At 35.8% G+C, this 12,901-nt stretch overlaps 1 pseudogene; it reads left to right on the forward strand.

The window, feature by feature from the left end:
* Window positions 1–1,463: 1,463 nt before the first annotated feature.
* Window positions 1,464–12,901, forward strand: part of LOC123607277 — an 88,930-nt pseudogene continuing 77,492 nt past the window's right edge.

Here is a 12,901-nt window from a genome sequence, read left to right on the forward strand (position 1 = left end):
ACATTCATATTTTAATTCTTGACATGGCAAATACACTATATCAGTGAAGAAGAATTTAACTTACAGTTTAAAAGATAATTTTAAAGTAGCAAAGTATTATTTTTGATCAAAATAAAAATGGGGGCACCTGGGTGGCTCAATCGGTTAAGCGTCTGACATTGGCTCAGGTCATGATCTCACGGTTTGTGGGTTCAAGCCCTGCATCAGCTGTGCTGACAGCTCAGAGCCTGGAGCCTGCTTCCGATTCTGTGTACCCCGCCCTCTCTGCCCCACCCCTGCTTGTGCTCTGTCTCTGTCTTTCAAAAATGAATAAACATTTAAAAAATTTTTAAAAATACAATAAAAATGTATAGTTCTTCTTGTGACATTTAAGCATTCTTATTTACAGGACAAAAGGCATTTTTACATAATGACTTGGATTTACATTTTTTACATCAGTAAAAAGTCTTAGAAACTTTTGAGGTTTTAATATTTTCCTTGAAAATATTTTAGTTATGAGGTACTCTCTATATATTTAGTGACTACTGAAGTTAATTTTGGTTTTAGTACTTTGCACAATTTTTAGTATAATTATTAGTTAGCCAAAATTTACTTAACAGAATTCCAGATTTAAGCAATTTTAAACTTACTTTATAAATTAAGTTACAGAGTTACTCCAAAGAGCAACAGCTCTTCATTTATGTGTTTTCAGGCACACTGTCTAGTGGTGCACCAACAGAATTTTCTGCACTAAGGGAAACCTTCTGTATCTGTGTTCTCTGATAGGCAACCACTACCACATGTGGCTATTGAGTGTTTGAGATGTGGGTGGTGTGAATGGGAACTGAATTTTTTATGTTAATTTTATTTTTATGTTAATTTTAGTTAATTTCAATTTTAACAGTCACATATTGTTAGTGGTTACTATATTTGATAGCACCAATTCCAGATTTTCATGTTACTAGGTAGTAATTCTTTTTCTATACCAAGAAGTTCAGCTGAAATAGAGCCCTTGTCTAATTCATGACTCTTCCAAGATATTTTCAAGTTCAGCAGCAATTATTTTTATGTTTCAATATCCCTTCATTATGATACTACCATGGGTTACATGAATAAATAGGTTAGAAACTGGATGATCAATATCAAACTTACTAATATACAATTACTATTGTTAAGTGTTTATCAACTGCTAGGCACTTAAATGTTCCAATAAACATTTCACAAAAATCATTGTTTATAAATGAGGACTGACGACCACTCCATTAATTTCATGTGCTGTTTTTCATGTCATATAAGAAAAAAATGAATAAATAAAAGTATTAAAAGATGTCTGAGATGTGCATTTGAGTTCACTTAATGGGGAAATGCAAAAACAAAAGCAAAGCTTAAAAAAAAAAAAAAAAGAGCTGAGCCCTGTATTCTAAATCTGTATCTATCTTTTCATGACCAGTGCCTTACTCAAAAGTCTATGCCAACTAATTACGATGCTTGGAAAGTTGCAAATGGGACCAATGACAGATTATTCTCTTCAGGTTTTTCCCATTAATAACTCAAATGTCCACCAGGATGACTGTCATCCTCCTAAGAAAAGACTTCAGAAGGCAGCCAACAAGATGAAAGTGACAATGACTATAAAATGCTTACCACAATGTCAGACACAGAATCATTGTTCAATAAATGCTAGCTAACGATAATAAGAATATTAAAATACCAGCTTTAGTAAGGACCCTGGTTCAAGTTTGGCGGATACACAATACTAAAAATTAAAGGGACTCCAACATACATCAATATGTAAATATCTAAATATGTTGTAGAACAATCCAATCTAAATTTTGAAGAGAACCAGGTTCCAGTCTGGGAACAGGGTCCAGAAGTGCCCTGAGTCATCTAGTGACAGAGGAAATATACAGTAAATAATCAAATACTAGTATTTACTGAGCTCTTTGGTGTGCCCAGCATTGAATTAGGTGAAGTGGGAGATACATAAGGAATGTTAAGATATTGTTTATCCTCTTAGTGAGTTTTCAATTTGATGGAAAGAAGGAAATAAAAATTATTGAATTTTGGAATAGGCACATGGGAAATGACAGTAAACCCAGAGGAAACAGGCTAAAGGAAATTAGTAAAAGATACACAGCTGTTAAGTCTGCAGGTGGAAGGCCAAAGACTTCAGAAAAAAAAGATTCATATGGATACCATCCTAAGTTAGTCAAACTGTCATATTGTTTCTAATATGAATAGTATAATAATTATATGATTATGATGGTTGTAAGTATTTTTCTTAAAATTTTTTTTAATGTTTATTTATTTTTGACAGAGAGAGAGACAGAGCATGAGTGGGGGAGAAGCAGAGAGAGAGGGAGACACAGAATCTGAAGCAGGCTCCAGTCACTTGAACTGTCAGCACAGAGCCCTACACGGGACTTGAACTCACAGACCGGAAGACCATGACCTGAGCTGAAGTCTGACGCTCAACGACTGAACCACCCACACGCCCCATAAGTATTTATTTTTCAATTGGAATGACTTCTGGTAATTGATTTAAACATAATTGCAATTGTCAGTGTAAACTGTTTAGCTAGTGTAGACGCCAGTGCTTCCTTTCTTGGGTTTTATAACCATGTGGAGGAAACTACTAGATGGGGATGATAGATGCCTATGCAGAGTCAAAGTTGATTTCCTTTCAGCGTTTAGTATCTTACTCTTAAAAAAAATCACCACAGGAGTATTCACTGTTTTTGGCATAGAGTCCTATGAATTTTAACACATGTATAGATTCTTGTAGCTACCATCTCACCTGATTATAGCACAATTGCAATATGCTAGATACTTCCCCATTGTTGACTTTTTAAATCAGAACCTCTTGGGGAACCTCAGTTGCTCAGTAGGTTAAGAGATGGGCTCCTCTTGATTTCAGCTCAGGTCAGGATCTCACGGTTTGTGAGATCAAGCCCCACATTGAGCCCCATGTCAGGCTCTGCACTGACAGCGCAGTACCTATTTGGGATTGCCTCTCCCCCCCCCCCCCCCACTAGCTCTTTCTCTCTCTGAAAATAAATAAACTTTAAAACAAAATATAAGTCAGAACCTCTACTCTACCCTTAACCCATAGAAACCACTGATTTGTATTTTGTTCCAAATTTTTTTTTTCCAGGATGTCATATTAATAGAATCATATGGTATGTAGCCTTTTGGGATTTGACATTTTTTTCAATCAGCAAAATGTCTTTGAGGTTCAAGTTCTTGTGTAACTTGAATACACAGTAATTAATTCATTTTTATTGATGAATAGAATTGCTTTGTATGGATGTACCTCCATTTATTTATTCATTCACTCATTGGAGTATATTTGGGTTATTTCCAAGTTTAGGCAATTGTAAATAGTGCTGATATAAACATTCACGTATATGTTGAAATTTAAAGCATTTTCTCTGAAAAAAAAAAAAAAAACCCAGTTAAGAGAAGGAAAGGACAAGCCACAGACTAGGAGAAAATATTTGAAAATCACATTGCATCCAGAATATAGAAAGTTAAATCTTGAATTATATTAGAAAGGTTTTTCCCTGAAACAAGGAAGATAACATTAGAGAAAGTGAATGGTAATGTTGTTAAGCCAGACGGGATTACATTTTGTTCTGAAATGAAACAATAATGGGAACATTATAATATGGCTATAACAATAATGTAAAATAATATGAAAACTGGAAAGATGCCTAAATACGGGAAGGCTAGATTTTGGTAGATGCAGATCTATGAACAAACGAAAAAGGAGTAAGATATTTAATGCAAAAATTTAGCTGAGGAAGAAAGAGGTCATTGCATTTATAGGGCTTCTGCACATATTTAAAATATGAGAGCGTCTGAGCATGAGCTCTGGCATTTGGAGAGCTTTAGATGTAAGAAGCCAGGTCACAGAAGTGATCAACCAAAATGCCATTATTCACAAAATATGTAGGAAGGATGGGCACGTGATTTCCTGGTTGTCTTAAGGCTGAACATATTAATGGAGAACAGAGAATGGAATGGAAATTTGAGCAAAATTAAATCATAAATCACCTAGAGCTTATAAGGGCAGGTGATGTTAAAGGCTTTGGGAAACAAGCATAAAAGGATCTGTAGAGAGGACAGCGAATGAGAAGGCATTTATGAAGGAGGTGGAAAGAAAGGACAACTAGGTGGTAAAAAAGAAATATGAACAAGTGGCAGTTTGTGGCTGTGGGTGTTTCTAGAGATGGCAGTCCCATTTCTGAGTGCTCTCCTAAGGACAAAGATATATACTTCAAGGATAGCTGTGCACATAGAAGAAAGAAACTTACATTGCTTTCAGAAGGAACTGTCTTGGAGAAATTTAATGCTGGTTATCACATTTCTTTTCCAGATGTTTTCTGAAATGAAACTATGTTCAGTCCCTGCTTTTTTAACCCTGCTATACTCCTGGAAACCACAATCTGAAGCAGCAACTTCTAAAGGAGAACATTTCCTCCCAAGGATCTGTGTTATAATTAGTGATAGAAAATAACTCATTTAAGACAAACAATATATTGTAAAAACAAAATTGTAGGAGGTGATAGACAATGAAATTTCATAAACATCCATTATATGTTGTTATGGGGCTAAGTGCTTTGTAAACTCTAGTTATCATTTAAAATAGTAAAATATGTCACATTAGATGTTAGGGTAGAAGAAAGCAATGATATGAAATCTTATGTGCTTTAAGTTACAGAACACTTAACTTTTTTTATGAGTAGCAAATTCATTTTTATCTTCTTGTCCATATCAACACATATCTCTATCATTGTGTGTGTGTATGTGTGTGTGTGTGTGTGTATGCATATATATGTGTATATATATACACACACACACACATATATATATATATATAACATATATATATACACACACACACATATATATATATGTGTGTGTGTATATATATATATGTATATGCACTTTAAGGCAAAACAGGAGAAAAATACTTTGAATTAAGGGGCTCGGCTGCTAGGGGAAAAAAAAAAAGGACTGGTGGAAAAAGCATTAGCACTTTGAAAGAGCATCAGGGAGACCTGTGTCTGAATCCAAGCTTCAGGTCTTGGATCGGTTACATGATCTTACAGAGACTCGATTTCCTCATCTGTAAAATGAGGGTGAAAATACCTACTTCTTGTACGTATTTGGGATAACTTGTTTGGGATATTAAATGAGATAACAGTGTAAAGCACCTAGCAGAGTATCTCACACATAGTAATTTCTTTTTTTTTTTTTAATTTTTTTAACGTTTGTTTATTTTTGAGACAGAGAGAGACAGAGCATGAATGGGGGAGGGGCAGAGAGAGAGGGAGACACAGAATCCGAAGCAGGCTCCAGGCTCTGAGCCATCAGCCCATCACACATAGTAATTTCTTAAAAAATAGCAGATCACATTCTCCTTCTTTGGACTGTGTAGTACCACTCTTGCTAAACATTTCCTCTTGACCTTAGAAAGTAAAAGTTCCTGACTTTATATTTCCATTCATTGAACCACCTTGTAAATCATCTGAACCCATACTTTTAGATTTAAGCTGGGATCTTTGTCAGATGTGCTCCTTCCAACTACCCATCCTCCATAAATTATGGGACATTCTCCCTTAAAGGGAGTTCCCACTAAAAGTCTCCAACTCCCACTGCAATGAAAATCACTCATCTCAATATAAAGAAGATTTGAAGCTCAGAGAAGGATGTTAGTATCCCATGAAACTGTTATGGTTCTAGTCTCCTTGTTGAGTTCACTTGGAAAACCTTCTCCTCCTTCCATCTCTCCATGTATGATTTCATCTTTAGGTCACGGATCAAGGACCCTTTCTCCATGAAGCATTTCAGTACTATTCGAGGCATACCTTGGAACTGCTGCCATATTTCTACCATACAGTCAGTACAACATAGTCCAGCATGTATATACATAAACACTATTTATTTGTGCAGCTAGATCCAACTGAAGTTGGCGTAGACTTTGAAATTATCTGTGTGGCTCCTCTCAAGGGAAGGATAAATAGATCCTTCAAATAGATAAAGCAATAGCGATTCATTTAATTATCATATAGTCAGGTAGCTGGATAAGGTTAAAGAAGTTGCTTATTAGACAAAGTCCTTGAGGAAATGTCTGAGCAGTTTCAGATGCCAAGGTTGAAGGCAGCTGAACATCCCATTCCTATTTGCCTAAACTTGTGTTATTTTCCCACCTCTCTGGTCTCTAACTAGACTTCTTCATTTCACTAATATGTTACCATCCTGAAATAAATCCAGAATACAGCTATATTTAACTCTCTCTACTGCTGTCACTGTGGTCCAACTCCCACCATCAGTCACCTGGATTATTATAACGTCCTCTCAATCAAACCCCCTGCCTTCAGTCTTGCCTTCAGTTTATTCTCAACAGAACATCAGAGAGATCTTTTGCAAGGTAAGGCATATCTCCTACCTCTTCTGCTTTTGGATCTCCTCTGAAAAAAAGCCAAAAGCTTTATAATGACTGATAAAGCCTAGAAGTTGTTTTTTGGTTTTTGTTTTGTTTTGTTTTTTTTTAATGGACTTTTAGCTCTGACCTTTCTTCTGTGCCATTCCTGAAGTGCTGGTTAACCAAGTAAGAGAATGGCCTAATTATACAAAAAAATTCAAGAGAAAACACAATCATTCTACCAAACAGTTTATACATGGAGTGCTTGGTATTATTTCTTCCATTGTGTAATGCTGTATAATAATTTCCTTCCTTGTCCACACTGGTACCTTTTGTTTAAAGTTAACATTGTATCTGTTCACATAAAATGCAGTGAAAAAATTTACCACTTTATACGTAGACTTGCCTGCCTCTCATCCTTTTGTCATGTGTTTTATCTCTATATTCATTAAACAATCACAAGATAATTTATAGTTTTGTTTAAATCAGTCATATGTGTTTTAAGGGAATGCAAAAAAAAATATTTTATATTGAGTCAAATAGTTAACATTTTTGATATTCTTCATTCCTCCCTGAACATCCATTTTTCCTTCTGGAATCATCTCTCTTCAGCCTGAAGAATTTACTTGAGCATATAGTATAATAAAATTCCTTTAGTCCTATTTTATCTGAAAATATCTTTATTTTCCTTTAATTATCAAGGGCTATTTTTGCTGGGTCTAATTCTTGATTGACAGTATTTTTGTTTCTGCACATAAAAAATGTTTTACTATATTCTCATCTCCATAGTTTCTGATGAGAAGTCAGTAAAAGTTCTAATCATTGTTTCCTTGTATATAATGTATTGTTTATCTCTGGAAGCTTTCAGTATTTCCCCTTTATCTTTGGTTTAAGCCATTTGACTGTGATGTGGCTAGTCATTATTTTCTTCATATTTATATCATTAAATCTCTTCAATCTATAAATTTGTCTTTCACTAAATTTGGGGAGTTTTGAGCCATTTACTGTCTCCCTCTCGTCTTCTTTTTCTGGAATTTGCATTACATACATGCTAGACTTTGATCTTGTCATACAGGTACATAACACTCTATTAATTTTTTTTCCACTTTTTCTTCTTTGTTCTTCAGAACAATTGTTCATTTATGGTTTAGGATTCAGCAAGTAATTTTGGCAGAGTATTTACCCCAACTTTGGGTTCACTCTCTGGCTTTCTCCTTTTTTGGATCCTCACTCACTTCATAGCAGTTTTGCTTTTCCCAAACTCTGTCTTTTGTCTCTTCAGGCCACAGAGAATGTAAGTTTTTGGCCAGGTACCAATTGTTGGCTGTCCTCAGGTTAAAGTTATAAAAATGGAAAACTCGCCCTGTGAAATTCCCTTCGTCCATGTGTTGACTCTCCTCCAAAATCTGTGAATGTTCACTCTCCAGTGCCTTCAAAGATTTTCCCTTCCAGTGTTCATAGTTATTTGCAGGAAGGTTGATCTGATAGGAGTTTAGTAATATTGGAAGTAGAAATCCTTTACCTGTTTCCTGAAAGAAACATTTTCTGTAAATGGATGAAAAAACCTTTTAGGAGATATAAAAAATGTTAGGATCTGTCCTATTTTTCATTGCTTTAGAGTTTGTAAAAGTTTAGCACTTGAGATGTGCTATAACTTAACAAGGAGAGAAAGGATAAGTAGGGCAGGGATGGGGAAGCTCTTAAATCTTATAGTACCATCCTCTATAGAATGATCAGAAAATCATTGTATCCCAGCATGAGATGCAATTTGTTTACAGGCTTGGGTAATGTCAGTGTCACAGTGGAGCTGCTCCAAGGCTATAGGGTGGGAAGAGGAATATTAGGAAAAAGTAGTGGCTATAGTTAGCTATATGATGATGATTTGAACTTGGAAGATATCTGAGTTAATAGCATTCCAGCTTGCAGAGATTGGGACGTAAGCCTGTGGAGCTGAAGGAGTGAGATAAGACACCAGTGTCCCAGACAAATGGACTGGGGTTTATATAGGCCTCTGGGCTTTTGCTTGTTTGTCTGTTTTGCTTTGATTTTCAGGGGAAACTGGAGGGCAACAAAATTTGTGAAGGCAAATCTGTCATAAGGAAGGAGGAAATAAAATCTCTGGGTGTTAAAGAGGATGCTAGGATACTTACCGTATGTTGGGTAATTTACATATAGTAGCTCATTTTAACCTTTTGATAAAGTTGTTCAGAGGCTTTCTCTAGGTATACCAGGCTTAGGACAGGAAAATAAATTTTAAATCTAACCAAGGAAATAATGCTGGACTATTCAGGCAGGATCACTCTAGGCCTTGGATAGACCTGAACCTACAGATTGTTGGCCTTAAATGCACACAGCTGGATGGAACCAGGATGGCAGGTTGGACATTTTCTAAATGCAGTTGTCTCTCAAGTGTGACACAGGTTCACTGTGGGTGCAACAGCTATCTAGGCCTGCCTCTTCATCACCTGTTGACTTTATAGGGGTGAAGGGAACCAATGCAACATGAAGCTCATGCTGTCTGCTGTGTCATAGGCAATAAACTATTTAAATCCATTTGGACGAGTAATTCCTTTGCCAGCCAAATCTATGGATGTGTTCTAGGCCAGCCTAGCAGCATCCCCTTTTCTGCTGCTCAGGGACTGCTTGCCTGCTTACCAGGCCAGAGGAAAAAGTGAAAATGTCATTAATTGTGCCCTTTTCTTCCTCCCTCAAGCCTGTTAGTAGAATAAGACTTCTTCTCCAGATCTTGGGAAATCTGAAAGTATAAATGTTCCAGGAAATGCTCCTTAGGCAAATATAGAGGAAATATTAATTGCCTCCAGTTATCTATATTTGGACAACTTGGCTAATCCATTTATACATATATGAGTGTTTTCCTGTTCTTGGTTGTCCCTCCTCTCCTCCTAGCACATTACCAAACAAAATTGGTTTCTGTTATTTAAAAAATATATATATATCCTTAAAGAAGATGTAGATTTTCTAGAGCTGAGCTATACACATTTATAAAAGAAAATATTTTGTCTTACATTTGACAAATTTTCTAATTGCTTATGCTTATGATTTGCTATGTTAGGCTAATTTTGTTAGGTGATATAACATGGGGACTGAGACTGCCATACACACGACACATCTCTGAAGATTACCTGGGAAATTGAAAAAAAATTCTAGCATCTTCAAAAATCATTCTACCTATGGTGGAAATAACTCATTTTATGCTGTGGGATTTCAAATGCATTGGATTCATCTTTGAAGCATTAGAAAAGATATGCAGCACTACTTATGAACTTTTAAAACAAAGCTCTAATAGGGACAGAAAATAGTTTGAAACTGATGCCCTTGACAAATATTTTAATAGGGACAAAATATAATGTAAAGGTTACTGTGTGGACAGAAATAATACAGTTAGTATTCAAACTCAAAGAAAGTTTCACTAAAATCATAGTGAGTATTTCAGTTCTCTCAAATACAAGATAACTATGGTTGCCTGCTTCCTTGGGAATATTTTGCCAGTTTTCAATAGAAAAATATGTACTAATATTTAAAAGCAAGGCATAGCACATGAGGTGAGAAAACTAATAACTGAATATAATTACATGCACATTGGGTGAGAAGTAGACTATTTGGAGATTCATTATAAAATAACATATGCTAAGAGAAATAAGGAAAATCATTTTTCATGATAAATAGCTGCTAAAATAATGTGAATATACATTGAGAGTAACTGTCAAAGTCAAGTAGTGGCTTGCAGAGCCCTCTCTGTGCTATTTGATAAGTAAGTGATATAATTCTACCCATAGCAATAAACAAAAGTAGTTCCAAATTTCTTTAGGGAGGAAAGCAAACAATCATTTTCAAATTTGAAGGAAAATTTCAGTTCAGATGAGTTAATGGCAATCATGCTTGATTCTCTGTTTAATATACTGGGGGCTTCAAGGAATAGCCTGGTGGCTGGAAAGACCAGGATAATGACGCAAGAAGTCTGCGTTGGAATCACATCTCATAGGGATCGTTATTGCACATTACCTTAGGATGTCAAGGCTCTTGGTCCCTTTTGCCAACATCAAAAAGTGTTTACATTTGGCAACTGGATTGTCTCTTTTTTTTTTAATTTTTTTTTTAATGTTTATTTATTTTTGAGACAGAGAGAGACAGAGCATGAATGGGGGAGGGGCAGAGAGAGGGAGACACCGAATCGGAAGCAGGCTCCAGGCTCTGAGCTGTCAGCCCAGAGCCTGACGCAGGGCTCGAACTCACGAACCGTGAGATCATGACCTGAGTCGAAGTCGGACACTCAACCGACTGAGCCACCCAGGCGCCCCTGGATTGTCTCTTTTTAATTTAAACTCCAGTAAGCATCCAGCTTGCTGTGTGCCTTTTTAAAGACCTGGAAATATTCAATACCTTTATTATTCATTCCTCAGGAGAAAAACAGTTTAGATTAATAAGAGAAAATGTCCCCTTATATTGCCAGTATATTCATTTCATAAACACATGAGTGCCCAAAAAAATTTTCAAGTAAGTCTTCATTATTTAAATTTTATACATAAAGGCCTTTAGTGCCCTTTTTAGCTCCATTAAACATTAAGAGCCATGACTTCGCTCAGGATTGATAGACGTGGACTCAGAATTGCCCTATCTACTTTTCCATGGAAAAAACCCTTTTTTCCCCTTTATGAGGTTATGGAAAACAAGAATAAATATCTATATATTTAATAATAACAACCTTGCAGCTACCTTCCTCCTAAGTATCAAGCATCTTGTTGCAACAGGAGATTTGCTAATTTAGAGCAAATAAATCAGTCACCCAGCTATTTTTCTACCAGTGTTCCTTAGTGGAATAATTGCAGGAAACCTTATCTCTTTTAAGAAAGATTAGGCAGACATCTCTTGATATCAAGGACATTCTATACTTAAAATATATAGCCAATTAATCATTGAAAATTACACCTGATTTGTGCCGTCATATAGCTAACAAGACCTAATTATGGTAAGGGTTATTAGTAAGAAAATGATGGAACATAGGGGAGGGAGCAGGAGCTAAGAAAGTTTTTTTCTAATCAAATTTCAGTTCCCTGTGACCTAAAGATGTAATTCTGCACTTAAGTCTTAGATTACTGTAGGTTTTGAACTTTTATTTCTGACTGATGGAACATAAAATACGGACTTTTGAAAATAAATCTTCCTGCCTTCTTTAAAAAAATGTCTGGGAGGTAATAATACTCCTGTGATTTTTTTTCTAATAATGTTTTCAGTATGTAAAGTGCAGTCAGTAGCATACATTCAATTTGCTCAATAGAGATTTTACCACTTTCTGTTACCATATTGGTTTTTACCTACCTGGATAATAAGTTTTGTTTGATGAACATTTACAATGTAGTTAGAGTTCTGAGTACTTAAACACTCAATAGCCTTAGTTGGAAAAATTATATCTCTAGCTAGAAAATTTGCACATTTTGGATACTTGCTTATTTTTTATATTGTTTGTCTAATTTTTTTAACACAATAGCTCAGAAGCAGGTATTATTTTCATACCTAACAGTGGACAAAACCCAGATTCAAAGAGATGAAGTAACTTTATCAAGCTAAGTAACAGAGACTGGCTTCACGGTCACATATTCTGATTTTAGGTTCAGTGCTCTTTCCATGATTTTATAATATACCACAGTACATTGAAGTTTTGTGGTTGTCACAAGCTAGGTATCTGGGTTGTGGAATGTGTATCAAGGTCAAACAAGGACAAAGGAATTTCCCGAGAGCAAGAGGTAAAAGAATGTGGTAAAATATGACAAGGTAAAATGCCAGACCTTTGGATTGACCATGGAGAGTATCACGGTCTGGGAAGGTGGGCGCTATCGTTGTAGCTGAATGCTTTAGTTACAAAGAAGCATCTTCTGCTAAGCCATGATGGTCACCCTGACACAACTGATTAGGGTGCCCCTGATCTTGAGAGATATTTAGTAGGGGGAAACAGCAGATTTTCATCTAATTTTCCCCAAAGCTGCCCCAGAACTTGGAACAGAAATCTCAGTGAATTCAAGGAGATCGTAGTTCTCTGTTAAATGGACTTCGTGACATCATCCCAGAATATACCACAGCAATTAAAAAAATCATTGTAGATGCACCTCCATGTCTCTGAGCTTATGAAAAATAGATTTTCTAAGACCATAGGGTGGTGTGTAAATTACACATATCACGTTCCTCTGGTTTTCTAGTTCAGGGAGCTTCCTCTTGCTTCCCAGGCATCAGCTACAGTTTGTTAGGTAGGATCCTACCTGAATCCCCTCTGCAGACATAAGTTTATGGCTCTAATGGAATTGTCAATTCCCTACTGAAAAGGAACTGAAAAGCTAGTGGAAACTGCATCATTTTCAATCTTTTAAATAGCTTTTAGGTCTGTGCTAATAAATTTTGAATCTATAGTTCATAATTTTTGCTTCAAACACATAATTCTTCTTATTTTGTTTAGAGTCTCAAGAGCCTTAGCATAAAATG

The sequence above is a fragment of the Leopardus geoffroyi genome, chromosome A2 (assembly GCF_018350155.1).
Source record: "Leopardus geoffroyi isolate Oge1 chromosome A2, O.geoffroyi_Oge1_pat1.0, whole genome shotgun sequence".
Classification (NCBI taxonomy): Eukaryota; Metazoa; Chordata; class Mammalia; order Carnivora; family Felidae; genus Leopardus; species Leopardus geoffroyi.